We start from the raw sequence: 21,833 nt of genomic DNA on the forward strand, positions 1-21,833 counted from the left end.
CCGTCTGCTGAGCGTCTGCCTTGTGGTAGGCATTTTCCAGGTGGTATATGATCGTGAGATAGCCATGACTGTGGTGGTGATAGAATAGTTACTGAGCGCTGTTTGGCAGGCACCAGCTTAAATGCTTTATATCCGTTCTCTCATTCAACCCTTACAGCCTCCCCTTGAAAAAGATAGATGTGTATCTCCATTTTACAGATGGGAAAACTGAGGTTCAGAGAGGCTACTGAGTTGCCCAAGATCCCATGGCTTACTTGCAGCCAAGTCTGAACTCTTAGCCGCTGAACACTTCGGCCTCCTCTGTAGCTCTGGACGGGCACAAGGCGAGTTTGCAGGTGAGCGGTGTTTCAGGCTTTGATATCTCAGCGCAATCTGTACCGTGACTGCAGTTCAACTGCGCTGCAGCCCTCAGCATGGATCAGTCACAAATAAATCCCAAATGTGTGGCAGGGAGGGTGCTTTCTGGGAGCCAGCCTACCTGGGGATTTCTAAGAAACGTTTTGAGCAAACAGTTTGTAATCAGAAAAAAGACAGCTTCTGAGAAGCCTGCTTCTTCTCATCTTTCTTGGGGAAATTGAAGTGATTTTACCCAAGAAATTAGTTCATTTTAATGTCAGAAAGCGTAAGGGATGTGGGGAGGAGGTGTTCTGAGGTGAAAGAAAAATAAGTGTAATTCCTTTTTTTTTCAAAATCACAAACTACTTTGTTCATTATGATATAATGAAGTGTTATTTAATCCCATTATGAAATAATGAGATTGAGTAAATAGCACATCTGCATTCATGCAGTGGCATAAAATCAGGAAACGTATATCCCACTGACATTTAAAAATAGCAGCTCAATTTTTCTTAGTAATGAAATTGTAGGTGTTTTCATTACAAAAATATATTTTATAATAAACACAAATATGGCATTGTTAAATTAACTGTTAGGGAACGTCTCTGACCAAAGGCTTTCGTGGCTGGTTAGATTTTGAAATGTAGATTCACTCCTTCGAAAAGAAAACGAAGTCTTTCTGTGGACACCAATCAATATGAAAGAAAGCCATTGGTGAAATGCAAATAAAAAAATTAAAACATCAATACGAGAGACTAGGGTTAAATCCGCAAGCCCTGTTCTGGCATGTTCCCCTGCCCTCTGGTGGTGTGCATCTGTATGCTCGCTCCTGAGCATTTTTCAGGCTCTTAGAAATACGGACCCACCCAATTTTCTAAGTGGGCATCTCTGTTCCTAACCCTAGAAACTTCACCCTAAATACCTCCCCTTCCTTGCAACAAGGACTTACCAGGCACCTCCTCTGCTGGGCATGAAAGCCTCAAGACACTCATATTTGGTGGTGACAATATTGGAGCAAAATTATATGACCAACATTTCACTATTTATTTTTGTTCCAGTGCCTTGAGCTGCTTGACAAATCATCTGAAAACTTAATGGTGCAAAACAACCATTCTGTGATGAGGAATTCAGACAGGGGATGGTTTATGTCTGGTTCACAGTGTCTGGGCCTCACATAGAAGACTCAGAGGCTGGAGCCCAAATCCGCTGAAGGCTTGCTCCCTCACGGTTCTGGTGGCTGACACTGACTCAGGCTGGGGCCTTGGTTTCTCTCAACATGAGCTTCTCAAGGGGTCTCTACACAGGGGCCAATGTGGGTTTCCTCAAAGAACAGTGGCTGCATTCCAAGGGTCAGTGTCCCAAGAGGAAGAGAATGCCAGGTAAAACCAAAACACTTTGTATGACTTGGCTTCAGAAGTCAGAGATGGTCACTTCCACCATTGGTCACCAAGGGCCAGTCCTGGTTCACTAAGGAAGGGAACTACATAAGGGCACGGGGTGTGGGGAGCCATTTTGGAGACCAGAGATCATGCATTTCTTTAATGAGCCAGCATCTTGTTTTATTTTTCAGAGAGATGTTACCCATCCATCTGTGGATGTTATCCATCCATCTGTGGACCAATAGTTGAGAGTGATGTTCCCCTGGCCTTCTGACTTGAGAGTTTCCAGGAAAATTTTCAAGGAAGAAACTCCTAATTTAAGCAAGTTATCCCAGGGAAGAGGTGGCTAGGCTCTAATAAAATGGATTTGGCCTTGGAAGAAAACAGAGGGCAGAGGAGGGGCTCAGGAGCAGACAGCTTAGACAGCTTAGGTTCCAGGAAGGGTAGGAATTGGACCTTCCCTCTACTCTCCGCTAAGCCTTCCTTCAACACCCCACTCCCTACTCCCACTTCTACCTCCCTTTTAAGAGAATTCTATCAAGGACATTTTGGAGAAACATGAATGACTAATAAACACTAAGAAAAAAATTTCAATCTCCCTAGTAACCCTGGAAACAGACGTTGAAGCAACAGTCAGATACCCTGAAAGGATTTTTTAAGCAGGAAAGGTTGTGGTCAGAATGCTTTCTCAATGTGTGCAACCTCATTTGATCTGAGAATTTACAGCTGCCGTAATTATTTTGGTACACCTCATGCCTTAAATTCAGAGTTTTTAAAATTTTTAAAATACAAGCATTTTGATTTTCAAAACATAGGCTGATATTCAGGAATACCAGACGTTGCTTTATGATCACTACCGGGGAGCTGTGTCTGGAAAGAACTGTGAAACCAGGAGCTTCAGAGCTGTGACAGTGGCTGTGCAACACCCACGCTCCTGGATTTCCCATGGTGGCCCCTGATCTAGAACACTTGGCATCGCTGCAGAAGGAAGAAAGAGGGCAACTTCTCAGCATGCCCTCTGAGAGGTGTGAGCACATTCCACCGTGGGAGCCCAGAGGACAATGCCACGTGTCCTCCTCGGGTTGGGGGTAAGAAGGGGGATGGGCCAGGGTGGAGGTGTGTGGGGACCTGAGAGAATGGCATTGGGCCAACAGATGAAAAGGACTTTTCCATTCACCTCCTTCTGGTGGGGGTGTGAGGGTGCAGCGTTCTCGGTGGAGAGAAGGGGAGCCAAGGCTTCAAGGTGACACTGAGTGCCGCATGCTTGGGAATGGCTGGTGCTCAGCGCCGGGATGGCTGGTCCCAGAAGTGGGCAGGTGGAGGTTGGACATGGGGGCTACTACCGCCCTGTATGGGACCATCGCAGGGAGGCAGAACCTGAGCCACTGACAGGGAGCCTTTGATGTTTTTTTGTTTTAACTTTTTTTTTTTTTTTTGTATAATATATCTAGAAAGCAAAGAAAGAGAAAAGCAATAGTTTTCAAAGCACTCTTCAACAAGTAGTTACAGGATAGATTCCAGAGTTTGTCATGGGCTACTATAGGACCCTCTCAGATTTTTTCTTCTAGTTGCTCCAGAATATAGGAGCCTAGAAGGAATAAATTTTTTTTTTATCATCACAATTGGCTTTTTTTTCTTTTTTGTGAAAAATAACATATATACAAAAAAAGCAATAAATTTCAAAGCACAGCACAACACTTAGTTGTAGAACAGATTTTAGAGTTTGGTATGGGTTGTAATTCCACAATTTTAGGTTTTTGCTTCTAGCTGCTCTAAGATACTGGAGACTAAAAGAAATATCAATTTGATGATTCAGCACTCATACTCGTTTATTGAACCCTACCTTCTCTGTATAACTCCACCATCACCTGTGCTCTTTCTGTCCCATTCTTTAGGGGTATTTGGGCTATGGTCATTCTAATTTTTTCATGTTAGAAGGTTCAATAGTCTTCTTAGCAAGGGCACCAGGCATTCACATGTGCGTTTTAGGAGGATTGCTAAACAATGTGGTGGTTTGTGATTTGAAAGAGGATGTGTTGGAACATGACCAGCTGCGAGTAGGGAGATAACTAGGGCAGCAGCAGTGGGAATGGAAAGAAGGAAAATTTTAAAGTGATAATTTGGAGGTGGAATGGCAGGATGGGGGAGGGGAGCAGCGAGAGAGGAAGACTCCCAGACCTTTGGGTCTGGCGATGAGATAGATGGTGGTGTCTTTAACCAAAATGTGGAATACAAGGGGTGGAAGAGCTGATCTGGAGGGAGCCTGAGCTCATACTTGGACTTACTCAGTTTGATGGCCCAGGACAATCCAGGGAGCGAGCACAGTAGGAAAGATCCCAGGCCTTGCCCCTGGCATTAAGTCGTTGAGTCATTTCTGCCTGTCTGCATGTGTTCTGCTGGAACACATCCTCCTAGAGGGCAGTGACTCTGCCTAGCTCAGGACTTGGCATCTTGGAAAGGTTCAGCAAATTTTGCTGAATAAATAGCTATATAAGTGAATGGCCCACAAATTGCATGCCAGAGAGAGGTGGGGAAAGAGAGTGGGAGGGTGTTCTAGTATGCTAGCTGTCAGAATGTGATATACCCAGGAACAGAACCCCTTTTAAAAGGAGGAATTTATTAAGTTGCAAGTTTACAGTTCTAAAGTGTGAAAATGTCCAAATTAAAGCAAGGCTATAGAAATGTTCAATCTAAGGCATCTAGGGAAAGACACCTTGGTTCAAGAAGGCTCTCTCAATTAGAAAGACACATGGCAAACAAGGCAGCATCTGCTAACTTTCTTTCCAGGCCTCTTGTTTTATGTAGCTCCCCGAGGGCGTTTTCCATCATCTCCAAAGGTCTCTGGTTGCCTGGGCTCTATGGTCCTCGTGATTTCATCATGACTCTCTCATGGCTCTACAAAAGGGAATCTCTCCAAAATGCTTCCTGTTTTAAAGGATCTAGTAAACTAATCAAGACCCACTTGGAATGGGTGTAGTCATAACTCCATGGAAGCCATCTAACCAAAGTTACCACCCACGATTGGGTGGGTCACATCTCCATGGGAACAATCAAAAAGCTCCCAGCCAGCGATATTGAATGTGGATTAAAGGGCGTGGCTTTTCTGGGGTCCACCACAGATTGAAACAGGCACAAAAGGGAAGGGAGAAGGTCAGTGGTGTGGCTCTGAGGGTCTTCATTTGTGAAATGGCTGGAAAAAGAGAAGGCAGTGAAGGTGATGGAAAAGACCAGAGGGGAGGGAGAGAGACCCAGCCCAGCAAATGGATTTGCCACCAGGTAATCCCACGAAAACAGACACAGCCTGAAAGCCCAGCAGAGCCCCTCACATGTGGCCCTAGGATGAGATGATTGTGCTGACCTGTCCAATATGACAGTTTGGGCTGGAATGGGTCAGGACCGGTTCTGTCACCTGGCATGTGGACTCTGATCCCTGTGGGCAGTTCGTGGGAATAATGCAGCTACTGTCATCCAAGTAATTTTCTTTTAGGGATCTGAATTATGTATATGATTCGTTGCCTCCTCTTTCCACTTCATCTTTACCAAAGGAAAATTTCCTAAATATTAATTTCCTGAAAGGATCCAGTAGATTGGAAGACCTGACGAGTGGTTATATTCTATTAATACTAGTAATTTTAGACATCTGTAAGTATCAACAATCCTTCACGTGAAAGCTAAGAAATTCAGTCCAACGCTATCTAATTGAATTTCTCTGTTTTTAGCTGATTTAGCGTTGGAAGCCTAGTGTGATGTTCTTTGTTCTACATAATAGCATCTGTTAAACAATTAACTAATTGCTTTACTGATCAATGTTTAAAATTTTTTGTTTTAACGAAAAGCCAATACAGCATCAGAAAACTTAAAAAACAGAAGGAAAACGATCTCCCCAAATCTTACCCCATCACACATGTTCTGGCAACGATTGCCAGACCTTCTCCATAAGCAGATAAAGTTTTTTAGTTGTTGTAAACATGATATATTTTGTAGCCTGCATTTTTTCACTTAACATTATCTGATTCTTTTTTATGAGCAGAGAAATGTGATACTAGGTTTTGCTCACACGGTTCTTTGAAAGATCATCGTTGGAAGGATTGGTGGATATTTACTAAGCCCCATCGACTTCAGGGAATCAGGAAATTAAACTTTTTATTTATTGGTCTGACTTTCCCATAAATGGACACAGCTCTGCCTTGTTCGAGTGCATCGTAAAAGCAGGCGAACAAAAGCATGCCAATGAGTAATTAGGCAGGAGGTAGGGCCATGCTTTATGGGCCATTCGTACCCCCCAAGCTGCCTCTAAGGTCCAAGTCTGCTGCTCAGCCACTAGATGCCTTTAGTTTCTTTGCTTTAAAAAAAAAATCACCTTAGGTGTTTATTGTTGTTGTTATTTTATTTTATTTTTTTGGCACAGGCAGACACTGGAAATAGAACCTGGGTCTCCGACACAGCAGGCAAGAACTCTGCCACTGAGTCACCATTACCTGCCCAGTTGTTGTTATTTTTGGTCCAAATATTGTGGCTTTTTTAAAAATGAACTAATTTCTGAACAGCCATTTAAGGGGAAAAGATAATGTTGTATACGTGATTTTAGAAACTCTTTTCTGAATCTGATTAATATTATAGTTAATATGTCTGTATTAATTCTGCAGAGCTCATAAAAGCCAGCCCCCACCTTTCCAGCATCTCTCTTTAGCACTGTGACATTTGTGATGTCCCTGAGAGGGTGTGTGATTATGCCAAGTTCCTCTGTGAGCCCAGTGGAGCTGTTAGTCTCAGCCAGAGTTCCAGGGGACAAAGCAGTTTTGCTTTGGTCACTTTTCCCTGTGAACTGCATCTTTGAGTATACTTAGTCCAGATCAAAAGTGTCTTCCCCACCGGCGATCACACCTATTAAATAAAATAACTAAAGGAAATCTGTCTTCAGAGGAGAAAAATCAGTGACTTATCTTTCACAAAGGAGACCTTAGTAAAACATTGTCATCTTTCCGACACATCTTTACTTACCTGCTGCAGCTTTGTAGAGCAAAATGATAGCTGCTGCTTGTTCATATGGAAAACTTCCATTTAGTTCAATATTAGAAGGTTAAAAAAAAGAAAGCCCAGATCTGCAGACTTCTTCTAGAGATATGAATGAAGCTGATCTGGATAGGATTAAGGTAAATTAGAATACTGGATAAAGGATGATTTGGCCCAGATTTTCAAACTTCAACCTCTGTGAGAGATCAAAGGGAGGGATGTTCATTCGGTGCAAAACGTATATTTTGGGTAGCACATTATCTAATTTAACTTTTACTTTGGTCACTTTACTTGAATACCATAATTACATGGAATCTTGAATAGGGCATGAGATCTTGTTGGTTTGTACAGGTTAGTGTGGCGTCCTGATAAATCCCAGGGTAATGCAAGCAGTGAATAAAGAAGTATTAGCAAAGCCCCCTTGGAGGTCTGGGGAGAATGGAAGAAATGTTCAACTTACTCATCTGGAGAATTTCTGATATTCTCACAAGCAGTGGGGACAACCAATTCCATAGGATGAGTCCACAATCTTGGGGCTTGCCCCTGTGAAGCTTATTCCTGCAAAGGAAAGGCTAATCCTACTGATAATTATGCCTAAAAATCACCCCTGGAGAGCCTCTTTTGTTGCTCAGACATGGCCTCTCTCTCTCTAAGCCAAGTTGACAGTTGAACTCACTGCTCTTCTCCCTACATGGGACATGGCTTCCAGGGGTGTAAATCTCCCTGGCATCATAGGATCTGACTCTGGGGGATGAGCTGGGACCCTGCATCATGGGATTGAGAAAGCCTTCTTGACCAAAAAATGGAAGAGAGAAATGAGACGAAATATAGTCTCAGTGGCTGAGAGATTTCAAACAGAATAGGGAGGTTATTCTTATGCATTATATAGATACCCCTTTTTAGTTTATGGTGTATTGGAGTGGCTGGAAGGAAGTACCTGAAACTGTTGAGCTGTGTTCCAGTAGCCTTGGTTGTTAAAGAAGTCTGTATATCTATATCTTTTACAATGTGAGTGTATTGTGGGAAAAAAAAAAAAAAAGAACTTCATGAGACAAAGCAAGGCAAGGAAAGGCAAGGAAATTAAGAGCAATTAAGTAAATACAAGAGAAACAAACAAACAAACAAATACCCAGATCTGCAAACACTGGTTTTGGTGGTTGACTCTTTTGAGAGCACCCACTCATTCATTAGCACCGAAAGTCATAACTGGGGGCCAGATAGAGCGCACCACACACAGCAAGCTAGATGTAGACAGAGAGCCTTGCCCTCGAGGTGCTTGAAGTCTGGGCTGAAGGTGAAGCTTGTGCATAGGTCCCAAACAGGAATGCAGACCACGACAGGCCTGTGAGGGGCTCAGAGCAGGAGGAAACAGCATTACCTCCAGCTGGGGGCAGGGCCAGGTCTTTCCTTAGCAAGATAGGGTGGAAGTCACTCCTGCTGCCAACCCAGTGTTCCTTGGCTCTCCAGGATCTAGTGAGATCTGCTGTCAGCGCATGAGAATTGTACTTGGCAACCCAATAATTTGGGGGGGCAGGGGAGTTGGATTGTGCATGGGACGGGAATCGAAGCTGGGTCTCCTGCATGACAGGCAAACATTCTACCACTGAACCATCCATGCACCCTGGAGATCCAGTTTTGTGAAGGTTCGATGGCAAGGAATCTCGACTAGAAATGGGTGTCCCCACAATTGCTCCATGCAATCAGAAGAAGGGACCCAGGGAGTCACCCTAAAGGCATCACTGCTTGGTCATTGGAATTTTCCAGTTAGCTAGAGCTACTATGGGCAGAACTCTTACCTGTGCCTAGAGCTTTGCAAAACATTTTTCATGCATTTTCTCATGCATTCCTTAATCATATGAGAAGGGTTGACAATTAGGTCCAATATAAGGATGTGAAAACCAATACTTACAAGAAACGACAGTCAGCTGGGAGCCAAAGATGCACTCTCAACCAGCAAGCTGAGGCCACACAGCAGACATTCAAGAATGCTCTTTTGGCAGTTGCCTTGCTGAGTGGCAGTATGGCGGACAGGGTGTTGTAAGTTGGGGTATGAAGTTACTGCAGATGGAAGGAAGCAGTGCACAGTCTTCCAATTATCCCCAAACACTGCCATCATCCAGGCCAGAGAAGCTGCATCCCGGCATCATCCCAACCCCCCTGCCTGCTTTCTCACATTCCTCCAGTTCTCCAGCCACTGGCCAATACTTCCTCTTGGAATGAATGAGCTTCAGGGCTGGGCAGTTCCCCTGTGGCCCCAATTAAATCCGTGCCCCCCAAAACATTTTCAATCCCTCTCTTTGGTGATTGTGCAATTTCTAGGAAACTTCAAATATTTACACATTATCTTGGCTAAAATATTCTATAAAAGCAATTCGTTAAATGAATAATCAAATTAAATTAAATTTTTGGTGCAATTTTATTGAGATATATTCACATACTGTATAATTATCCAAAGTAGACAATCGATGGCTCATAGTATCATCGTATAGTTGTGCATTCATGACCACAATCAATTTTAGAACATTTTCATTATTCAAAAAAAGAAATAAGAATAAAAGAACACCCAGAACATACCATGCCCCTGACCCTTCCTATTATTATTATTTTTTTGTCTTTATTACTCATCTACCCATACACTGGATAAAGGGAGTGTCGGTCGCAAGGTTTTATAATGACATGGTCACACTACAAAAGCTATATAGTTATACAATAATTATCAAAGGTCAAGGGTTACAGTTCAACAATTTCAGGTATTTCTGAAAATAACCTTTTGCTACTCCTTTTTTTATATAGGCAAATATTGATTTTATTCTGTAATTTTGTATTTCTCTGGTTTTACCAATGATTTTCTTTACTGAGGGCCTACACATGTCTTTAACAATGCTTATTATTATAAAGGTAATATAAGTACAAGATAAAAAAATGAACAAAATGACATATAGTGAAAAATAAGAATCTATTCCACCCTTCTGCTCTAGCCAATTATTTTTACCTCCTTGGAGACCATTAGCTTATACATAGTGTATTTTCCATGCATAAGTAAGCTAAAATATATGTGTGTGTGTGTATGAGCATATGCACTCATTTGTTTACAATTTTATAAAATGATGAGTATTTAAAAATATTTTTATTGAGAAATATCCATACATGTACAGTCCAAGTACATTATACAATCAGTGCCTCACAATAGCATCACATAGTTGTAAATTCTGCATCATGATCATTTTTAGAACATTTCCATCACTCCAGAAAAAGAAGAAAAAAAGAACTCATACATCCCATACCACTTACCCCTCCCTTTCATTGACCCGCAGCATGAAATTCAATTTTGACACCTTTGCAAACTTTCCCAATAGATTTACAAAAATGATTTTTAATAAATCCCATGTCCCAGGCCTATAAATATGCTCTGAGCGTTGTGGACGCCCCCCACCCCAACCCCACCAGCTGCAACCTCCCCAGGCAGCTCCCTCCTGCGGCGCAGGCGTCCCTCCAGCCCACCCTCCCTTCTAGCTTCCCTGATAGCTCTGGTGTATTGACAAAGCATCTCCTCATGTCGTGCCGCCCTTCTCAGCCCCGGATGCACCTGGAATCACCTGTTGGTTAGAAAAGACGGACACCGGACCCCACCCTATCCCCAGTGAGCTGCCCTATCTAGGCCAGGTGGGACCAGGTGTGGGCCTGGTGGAAGCTTCCCAGGAGACTCAATGTTCAGCCAGCTCCGAGAACCCTGCCCCAGGCTTTCTCCTGGCATTTGTCCCCTCGCTTTCCCCCAGAACCATTTCTCGGCCCCTCACAGCTGGGGGGCTGCTGTCACCTCCACTTTTCTCCTGCACTGCTCCTCATTTGCTGGGCACTGCTGGAAAGATGCCTTCGGGGAGGGGCCTGCCCTGGCCTGCCCCACATTGGCGAGTCCCCTCACTGTCCTCAGGCCCCTGGTTCGAGCTGCAGCCCACCTCAGCTGCCTCCCTGTCTCCTCACCTCTTCCCATCCCCTTGGGCGCGTGGTGCCCACCCCGAGGCCCACCCCGAGGCCGGCCCTCTTTTCAGGTGGCACTCCCTCACCTGCCAACTGTCCCCGCCTCAGGCAACCGGTCTGGAGCTTTTTCCATTCCCCTCTTTTCTTTGTTAAAAATACACAACACTCCTTTCCTCTGTTAAAAAATATCCTGGCGCCTCTCCTCCCCAGGGCCTCCTCTCTTCCCTTCCCTGTGCATCCCACCCTCATCCTGACCATAACGCACCTGGCCAGGTGGTTTGCTCCAGAGATTATCCCCCTGCTGCCCCAGGTACCTCAGACTGAACACATCGCCCAGGGCACCCATCACCTCTGCCCCCAGCCCAGCCCCCTGCCCTGTCCCCGCATACCTCTTCCTGTCTGAGCAGGGGGTAAATGCCGTCTGATTTCCCCCAAAGCGTGTCCAGTGACCCCATTTTCTGTAAGGTGGGGTGGGCACATCATGCCGCCTGTTGTAAAAAACCATTATCCCTCACAATTGCTCGATTAATTCTTAATTTTACCTATCATTAGGCTTTCAGTAAATAAATGAAATCAAAATAACTGCTTATATCCATAAGTAATCAAAATGTATTTAGTGCTTTAGTAAATAGGTTTTTTTCTAATTTCCTTTAATTAGCAGAGAAAGAATTAAAATCAATTCCTTATCCAGCAGATAAAAAATTAACCTCAGCTTTCGTCTTTATGCATATCCAAATTTTAATGTACACAAGAAACATGAATTCATAATTGCTCTGTAATATAACACATATCCAATATTAAACACATTTCTATGACATTTATTTTATCTCCCTGATCACAGCTTAATAAAATTGTAATTATGACCTTTCAAGGTACCGTCACCTGATCCATGCTTAATCATCATTAGCTCAAAGCCATGGCTATCGTGAGGGAGCTGCTGCTTTTTGCTGTCTGACAGATGCAGTCTATACTGGGTGCACTTGAGAGCAAGGATGAGCTTGTCGCTGCTCTCCCTCGAAGCCCAGTACCCAGCTCAGTGCTTAACAGAGCAGGGGCCTCAAAGAAACAATCATAGAAGGATGAAGATGCACGAGGCATTTGGCCGTGTCTTACACTTAGGCACGTGAGCAGCAGGATACTGTGGCTGCAGTGCTGAGCTCACAGGGAGTGGGGCAATTGGAAATGGGAGGGCACAGGACAATTGTAGAGAAGGAGCTGGAAATCAGCCTGCATTCGGTTGGCAAACACAACTGCCTTCACCTGATTTATCCTGATTGACTGAAGACACTGAACTGTGTGCCAGCAGGGCCAAATCAAACGGCTCCTCTCAAGAGGGAGAATGCTTCTGATGTGAGTTGGTTTCAATACAAAATCCTCTTTGGTGGAATGTCATGACCTCTCCCGGGAGATGACACTGAGACCTACTGATCCTCTTTGGAATCACAATGGTACTCCTGTGGGAGAGGGATTGGATATGACACTCGCGGTTTATTGCGGTGTTGGAATGTTCGACAAACATTATAAGCAGCAGAAGAAAGTTTAAGACAGTTTCGGCGTTTCTTCTTCGAGCTTAAGGAATAGCACACCTCTGGCAGAGAAGGCATTATCCTCTAATAGCTGATTGTAAGCAGGGCTGTCCTTTCTGTTGGGTCCTAGAATGCGTCTCTGCATGTGATGCCGCTGGATCAGTGCCCACGTGAAGTAGAAATCCGTTGTTACTCCAATCAGACTCTCTGACGCTTGTTCTCTATCTGGGCAGGGAGAGGAGAAGAGGGAAAGAAATGTGATTTGTGTCCTTATGCGGGTATCACCTTATTTGGAAACGTGAAGAAAGGTTTCATTTCAGCTGGGAGAGAGAAGAAAGCGTTTGAAGTCGTTGTGGTTACTCTGTGCAGAAATCACATGCTACACCTAACAAATTCAACAATTTTTTAGAAGCGTCATCAAGCGCAAGTTACCATTTTATTTCATCCCATTTATTCAGTGAGTCAGGCTCTGACAGAGGGTTGATTTGTTGTTTAATATTTGGGGGGATTATTTTGGTGTATCTGTAACATGCTTACTCAAATACGGTGTGTTAAAATGAGATGGTTTCATTTGTTTTGATAGGTACTTATAAAAGCAGCGTGCAGCATTTCACACTTACACCACACACTCCACGTCCTGACACTGAGCAGGAATAGCTCAGTGACTACTACCCTGCCAGCTTGGGAAGTGCCAGCCTTGAGTGACCCTGAGAAGAGCAGGGCTCCGTCAGAGCCACTGAGTGTCAAGACTCAGAGAAGAGCTAAAGGTGTCCTCTCCAATTGCAGGTTCCCTATGTCCCTCTCAGACCAAAGGTTATGGATGGCAACAAAAAGCTTGAAGGAGAAGTGGATTCTTCTTGCTTATTTTATGGTTCTTAGGGTGTTACCATAACAGCATGGCTTCCTCCTGGAACTCAGCGGAACATATGGGAAGCCTGTATTTGGCTTATCGTTTCAAGCCCTTCCTCCCCAACGCCCATCTCTCCACCCCACCCCCATCCCAATGTGGCACCAGTTCTGTAGGTGAAAAAAAATTTGTTGAATTGGATGAAGCATCCTTTCTTCCTGACCTGCGGGCCAACAGTGGTGTGTCCTTGACTTTGACCGGAGTTACATTTGATCCCTAAATTGCAAAGTGGAAATTGTTACTAGAATGGCTCATAGATCATTCATGGTGGCAGAAATAGACGGACACTCCTTCTGAATTCAGGCCATGGCTAACCCATCAGAAATGGCTCTGGGCAAAGACAGCCACAAGATGTTCAAAACCAAGAGAGGTGCAAAGCAATCTTCAAAATTAGTTATAAACATCAACACAGACCAAATGAGAACATGGTTCTCTACTCCTAGAGATAGGCAGCATTTAAGAGTTGATTTCATATAGGAAATCATCCATCCTGCCCTTCTAACTGTTGAGTCCAAGGGCCTTTAAATCTGATTTTTGCAAATATAAATGAGAGACACGAAAGTTCTGTACATAACCACCACATGTGCAATAAGTAACTGAGGCTTCTTGGTATTGTTCTAGAATGGATTCTAGGCAGCATCTTGGCTCCAAAGATTATTACAAAGCCCTCAGCCATTCTTGTAGTGCCCAAGTCATTTCTAGGATGGCACAAGTCCAAATCTAATTCATTAATATGGAAGCAATCTATAAACACCTGCGTATAATTGATTCGTAAGTTGGGATGTGGTTTTCTTGCTGGCTGTTTGTCTTTTTCTCTGTTCAAAACAACACACTAAAACAAAGATCAACAACAGCAAGTTATTAATATTCTGCCAAGTTATTAAAGACTTTGATTGTATTTGGGGTGTCAGGCCTGGACTCCCCAGAACTCACTCCTCCATTTAAGTGCTGAGATCTTTTGTTCTCAGTTCATTTGGTTGAGAATTGTGAGGGAGTTGGACACCGTTGTCATTTTTTATTTAGAAAACGATTAAGTGAAGAAAGACCGGTTTTAAGAGGGAAATTATCTAATTTGTGTTTTTATGGATGGTAAATATACCCCTCACTCATTAGTCCCAAAGGGTAGACATTAATTTTCCTCATCCCCACAGGCTTCCTTCATAGAATTGCAGATTGAATTCTCTACACGATTTTGGTAATATCTTGAATTTCATTTCCAGTAAAATGAGTTACAAGTCAAACTTGGTAGAGGTTGTTGATGTGTGGGCAGAGAAAGGAGGAAAGAGTCAGAAGGCTCAGCAAAAGAGTATTGTGTGAAGGCTCCGGAAGAGAAGAAAAGGCAACTACAGGAGAGACACCTGGCTGCCAGGGAGGGAGAAGGGGGGCTCTACAGAGGACACGCCATGGGTAGAACTAAAGCCAGGGAAGCCCTAATTAAACCAGGTGCAGCCTTGAGAATTATGAACAGGGCAGTCCCAGAGTGGTTAAATATGGGTTTTCAAGCATCCAGTTCCTGGGATGTCTGGATCAGAAGTGGCACCTAAGAAGCAGGTTTCAACCAGCTGTGAAATTCTACCTGTTATACGACATTATATATAAACAAAACCAAGCATATCTTTGAAACTGGGGACAGGAGGGATAACCTACATAGTTTCCCTCAATAAAAGGATAAGTGAAAATTACCATGAGTACCAATTTAAGAGGTATAAAATGTCACAGACACTCTTATTTTTGTGTGTTTTTTTTAAATTTTATTTTGGGCTTTAATAGGGCTCATTTTAACCACACTGTCCTATTCCTATTTTTCTCCTAAGATGTGAGGTTGCTCAACAGTGGGCTAGGTAGAGGGGAACCCGAGCCCTCCTGAAGGGAGAGCCAGTGGCTATAGCTTTAAATCCAGCTCAAGAGGGTCTAGATTATTGGTTTACCAAACATTATGCCATTATGCGGTCTTCAGCCTAAGACTTTGTTATTCGTTAGAGTTTCCAGATGTGAAAACATATATACAGGGGGGAAAAGAAACTTCTAAAGGCTTAAAAATTACTCCTCCATATAAAATGGTGCAGTTTCTGTGGAAACAGTTTGGCAGTTCCTCAGAAAGTATGGAACTAGCACACGGCCTGGCAATCCCACTTCTAGGTATCTACCAAAAGAACTGAAATGTTGTGCAGATATTTGCACATCGATGTTCATAGGGGTAATATTCACAATTGCCAAAAAGTTGGAAGCAACCCAAGTGTCCATCAACAGGTGAATAAAATGAAGGATATGGATCCAATGGAATATTATCTGTCCCATCAGAAGGAATGAAGTTCTGATACATGCACAACATGTTGAGTGAAATAAGCTGGTCACAAAAAAGACCAATATTGTCTGATTTTACTGAAATGAAATAATTAGAAGCAGCAAATTCATAGAGTCAGAAACTAGAGTAAAGGTTACCAGGGGCTGGGGTGGGAGTTGGAAATGGGGAGGTAATGCTTACTTGGTACAGTTGGGGGTGTTGGAGGTATTTTGGTAATGGAGATGGTGATGGTAGCTCAACATTGTGAATGTAATTCACACCACTGAATTACATATTTGAGTGTGGTTAGAGGGGAAATTTTAGGCGGGATATATGTTACTAGAATAACATTTTTTACAGAAAAGCCATAAGAATGTGCAACATAAACAGGAAGCCCTAATTAAACCAGAGACTGTGGTTAATAGTACAATTACAATAGCACACGTCCATCAATTGTAACAGATGTAGCACACTAATGCAAGGTGTTAGTAATTGTGGGGGTATATCGGAACTCTGTACTTTCTGCATGATTTTCCCATAAATTTGTAACTTGTTTAATTAAGAATATATATTTTAAAAATTACCTCTCCCAAATTGTGATTGAGCCTACCTTCCTCATGTAGTCACCTGCATGCCCCATGGATACCCGTACCCTGAAATATTTGCATCCCTGAAAGTAGGAGAAGCACACCTCAGGGAGGTGGAGACGATGGGTCTGTGCAGACACCTAATCTTTTCTTCCTATTTTTGGGAAGACACCTCCGAGGACACCCATTCCCAGCCCCTGGTCTGCATTATCTAAAGTATGGGAGACACTTGTTGGGGGCCAACAGATGCAGCATTCAGGATGTCATCCCTATATAGAACGTTATTCCTTTTCCAGCAAACAAGAGCAGGCCTCCAAAAAGAAGTCTTTAGAAAGCAACTGCGTCTGGCTGGAATTTAACCCCAGGACTGTGCGGTTTTCCTTGCATTCACTTTTAGATTACCTTCTATTTGTGATGAACGGCGCTGATGTTCTAGGCGATGGAAGACAGATGGGATCGAACTGTGCACAGATGTGCTAACTGCTCAGGGGCCTGGCATGGAGGAAGTGGATTTGGGAAGAGGCATTTAACTAGGTTCCCCACTAGGGTTGGTCCCATCACATTCTCTGTGTATGTCAAGCAGTGAACTGGATGAATATCTATGCCAAAGTGGGGCACAGGACTGAGAGTGGTGACTTGGATGGGGGTAGACGTGGGGGTGAAACACAGCAGCATCTCAGGAAAATGGCACTGGATGACCTGGGGGCTCCATTCACAGAAGAGCAGCTAGTAGCCACCTGTGAACGATATGCCCATCTCTCCTCCACGCTCATGCAGATAGTATGAGAAGAGCAATATACACTAAACACCGTGTTCACAGATGAGCCAAGAGGGAGCCTTAAAACCCAGCCTGAGCAAAAACCTAAGAATCACCAACTGTTTGTATCACACAAGAAAGGCAAACAGACATAGCAACACCCAAGGAACCAAATGAGTGGAGAAAAAGAACAAGATATTGGAATAAGTAAGATTATCATGAGGTAGAAAGAATTAAATGTTGGAGCCATAAATAAGAGCCAAATAGAGACCTTAGGAATTAAAATGCTGTTCAGTGAAAGAAAAAACTCAGCTAAATAGCAGAATGGATCATTGAAGAATCAACTGGAGAATGAAGTGTAGGGATTTTCCCAGAAACCAATGCAAATAGACAGAAAAGATGAAGGAATACTTGTGAGTCAAGGGAAAGAGAACTAGAAATTTCAATCCAAAAGGAGTTCTACAAGAAATGGAGAAATAGTTAATAGCAAAGGAGATGCCCTCTACTGAAAGCCAGAATAATGCTAACAGAGGTTTAGCAACAAAAATACTGCAGCCCCTCCTAGGAATGAGCCTGGCCTGGCACTGGGGATCAATAATGCCTTCCTGACCAAAAGAGGGGAAAGAAATGTAACAAAATAAGGTTTCAATGGCTAAGAGAGTTCAAATAGAGTCAGAAGCTATACTTGAGGCTACTCTTCTGCAAGCTTCAGTTGTATATCGTTAATTGCCATGGTTTGCCAAACTCCAACCAACATCATTCCTGTTAACCCCTAAAGGACTCTATCTGGGATCCTACAGAAGTTTCACACATTGTCTTTACTTTTCAGAAACCTATACCCTTCACATGGTTCCTAGGGCAAATAAGTCCTGAAATCCAGAAGGGCCAGCCTCTCCAAGAACATCAGCCAGTTCCATCCCCCATCTCATATTGTTGACCCCCTTTTCAACATGAAAAAAGTTAGAATGGGCATAGCCCAAATATCCCTAGGAATCGAGAGAAGGACCAAAGGAGAAGGACGAGCTATAACAGAAAAATTAGGATTTAACAAATGAGTACGACTACCGAATCATCGTACTGATATTTCTTTTTGGTCTCCAAAAAGCTTCTAGCTTGGAGCAGCTAAACGGAAAAATCTGAAATTGTGGAACTGTAACCCATAACACACTTTGAAGTCTGATCTATAACTACTTGTTAAAACATACTTTGAAATTTGTTGTGGTCTTTTTAAATATATATGCTATATTTCACACTTTAAAATGTTTTTTTAAAAAAGACTGCAGTCTAATCTGACTTGTAAAATTAGGCTAAAATTCTTAACTAAAATATTTGCATATCAGATTTTGCATTTATCAAAAGACTAATACATCATAGCCAATTAAGATTTATCTCAGGAATGCTAGAATGCTACATTAGAAAATCCATTAATATACTTTATTACATTAACAGATGAATGTAGAAAATTTATGACCATCTCAATAAATGCCAAAACATCATTTGTCATGTTACTTTCCATAGGTAAACAATAAAAACTATGCAAAAACTCTTAGAATTATTTAATAATCTCAAACAAAGAAAATCCTAAGCAAGTCATGAAATCCAGAAGTCATGAAACAAGGGATTCATACATTTTACTTTATGAAAAAATATGCAGGGCTGAAACAGTTGCAACATGTGAAATAAAGGGCTTAATATATAAACAATACAAATCATTAAAGAATAAGACAAACAAACCAACAGAGATAGCAGACATGGGTAAACAGCTCACAAGAAAAAAGTAACTTTTCAGTGGCGCTCACCTTCAAGGCTCGCAATGAAAGCCATACAAATTAAAATGTGAGACTATTGTGGCTGGTAAGTATCATAACCAGTGTGGGAAAAAAATAATGTGGCCCGCTATCTCCTATCTTATTAATGAAATTGTAGGCTGAAGCATGGCCTATTTTTAAAGAAACTTTGACAGTATTTACTAAAATTTAAAGTCCACGTACTCTCTAACTGAACAAATTCATTTGTATTAGTTTAACAAATAGAAATGCTCATAGGTGGATGTAAATGTTTATCTATAAAGATGTTTATTCCAGATGGTTTCAAGTGGGGAAAAAGCTTGAAACCATTTAGATGGTCAGCAAAGGTTGACCACCGGAACTAAGGCACATCCATGTAATGAAAAACCGGAAAGTCCTGCTTTTTAAAGTGAAATGGATTTATAAGTATAGACATGGAAAAACTTCCAAGACAAAACCCTACGTGTGGTTGGGTCTGAAAGAGAATGGGGGCAGAAAGCAGCTGTGGAATAGTGTCTAGCGTTGGTGTCTGCTAAGGGTGTGCATGTGTGTGTGTGCAATTGAGAGAGGGGGAGAGAGGATTAGAAAAGAAAAAGGCAACATGGCTACCCACAGGAGAGAGAACAAGGACTGGCAGTTAAGGGAGGAGGAAATGTTGTTTTTCACTGTCTGTGTTTTCTTTAAATTTTCTCCACGTAAATATACTAAATAAATAAATATATATATATTTAAGGGGGAAAAAATAACTTGGAGGGTGCACGGGTGGTTCAGTGGTAGAACGCTTGCCTTCCATGCGGGAGACCCAGGTTTGATTCCCAGACCATGCACCCAAAAAAATAAAAAGTAAAAATAGTAACTTGGAAAACTTCCTCAACTAGGTGAAGGTTATCTATCAGACAACAAGAACAAAAGTCAGATTCCATGGACAAATAAGCAACCTCATTATATTCAAAAATAAGTTAAAAGGACTACTATGGGGAAGTCATTGGGGACCATTTTAGAATTCTGCCTCGCACAGATAGCACCACGGGAAATCGACAGACTTCCACAACCCACAGACCCAGGTTTTACCAGTTCTATATGCATTTGTGTGTTTGTGAGTATAGTTCTTGCTGGCTACAAAATTATAGAGACTATATTTAGCTCCTAAATTGGGCTCATCATATCTGACATTTCACATGATGTGCCCTTGGGAATTAGGTGGGGTCTTCCTTTGAGAATTCTTATCCTTTCATTTTTTATTTCGTGTATGTGTGTGTGTTTTAACTATAGGAAACTCTCTTCAATCATTTTATCAACTATTTTAGAGTTAGTATATTTCTTAAACACTTATACATCAGATGACTTCTGGCATAGAACATCAGTAGAAGACAGAAGGGGGTAAAAAGTTGACATGCTAATATGATAAATAGAAAATTCACTTTCTGTGATAAGATTCTTATTTTGCCCAAGGGCCTCTCAACATAATAAGACTCCCCAAAATTATAAATGTTGGAAATGATATAAAATTATCACTTTTGTGAATGGTATACTTGTCTACATAGAAAATTCACAAGCATCAACTGAAAAAAACTTTCAAGCTAAGAAAGTTTACCCAGGCAGCCAAATCCAAGATTCACATAGAAAAGTCCATAGCTTTCAAATGCGTCAGCCAAAAATCTAAAAATAACTTTAAAAAAACTCTCAAAATGGTCACAAAGTTTCAAAATATGCAAGAATAAACATGGAAAAGATACATATCAGAACAAAAGGAGGAAAATCATCAAACAAACTTCACTGAACATGAAACAAGATTTGAATAAGTGGGCAGATGCACCATGGCATAAGGATGTCAATTATCCATTTACTAATGGATAATTTAGATATTTACTGATATCTACATTCAGGACGCTACCTATAAAATTGCCAAAGGAATTTTTTTTTTTAATTTGACAAGGTTAAGCTAAAATTCATCTATAGATAAAAACATACCAGAACAAATAAGAAAATGTTGCTACAGGAGGATGGTGACACTGCCCAGCTGATAGAAGGGAAATATAAGATATTTATCTTCACTAATAATCAGAGAAGTACAAAATAAGAAAACAGGAAGTTCCCTTTTTTGTTGTTATTAAATACCTTAAAAGACAATGTGAAGGTGGAGAAACAGAAATTCCCATATGCTGCTGGTAGGAGTATAAATTGGTTCAGTCTTTTAAGAAGGCAGTTTAGCAGTATTTAAATGTGGGGCGGGCCACGTGGCTCAGCAGGCAGAGTTCTCGCCTGCCATGCCGGAGACCTGGTTTTGATTCCCATTGCCTGCCCATGCAAAAAAAAGACAAACTTAAAATGTGTATACCATGGGATCTGGCAGTACTAAGGTACTTTTCAGAGTCTGCTCCAGAAAGGGAAACTGCATCCAAATTGTGGATCAAAGGTAGGTTCATAAAACATCGCGTCTGGCAGCAAAAAAAAACTCAAATGCCCATTAATAAGATAATTTTTAAAAACATAGTTGTATCTATATTAGGGATTACAGTTTTAAGAAAAACTCAATTTATTCCTACTGATGGTCCGAATTCCAAGATACCCTGTTAAATATAAAAAGAGAAGTTATGTTTTTACATAGAAGTTATGTCTTGGGTGACAGTGTGTTTAAAATTTTATGTAATTATTACATATACATGATTGTAAATACTTAAGAAAAAATAAATGGATAGTGTACTGTGGGGGCAGGAAAAGGATTTGAGATGTGAAATTTTAAATTTGAAAATGAAAATATGACCATATTTTTTTAAAAATATTTTTATTGACAAATCTTTATATACATACGGCCTATACATGGTGTGCAACTGATGGCTCACAATATCATCACTTAGTTATGTATTCATCACTATAATCATTCTTAGAGCATTTGCATCACTCCAGAAAAAGAAATAAAAAGAAAAAAGAAAAACTTCATATATATCTTATCCCTTACCCCTCCCTCTCATTGACCACTAGTATTTCAATTTACCCCATTTATTTTACCTCTTATCCCCCCTATTATTTATTAATTTTTTAAACATATTTTTAACTCATCTGCCCTGGATAAAAGGAGTATCATACACAAGGCTTCCACAATCACACAGTCACATTGTAAAAGTTTTTATCTTTATACAATCATCTTCAAGAATCAAGGTTACTGGAACACAGCTCAACCTTTCAGGTACTCCCTCCATCCACTCCAATACACCATAGTCTAAAAAGGGGTATCTATATAATGCATAAGAATAACCTCCAGGATAACCTCCTGGATTC

This window comes from Tamandua tetradactyla, chromosome 13 (assembly GCF_023851605.1).
Source record: "Tamandua tetradactyla isolate mTamTet1 chromosome 13, mTamTet1.pri, whole genome shotgun sequence".
In the NCBI taxonomy this organism is placed as follows: Eukaryota; Metazoa; Chordata; class Mammalia; order Pilosa; family Myrmecophagidae; genus Tamandua; species Tamandua tetradactyla.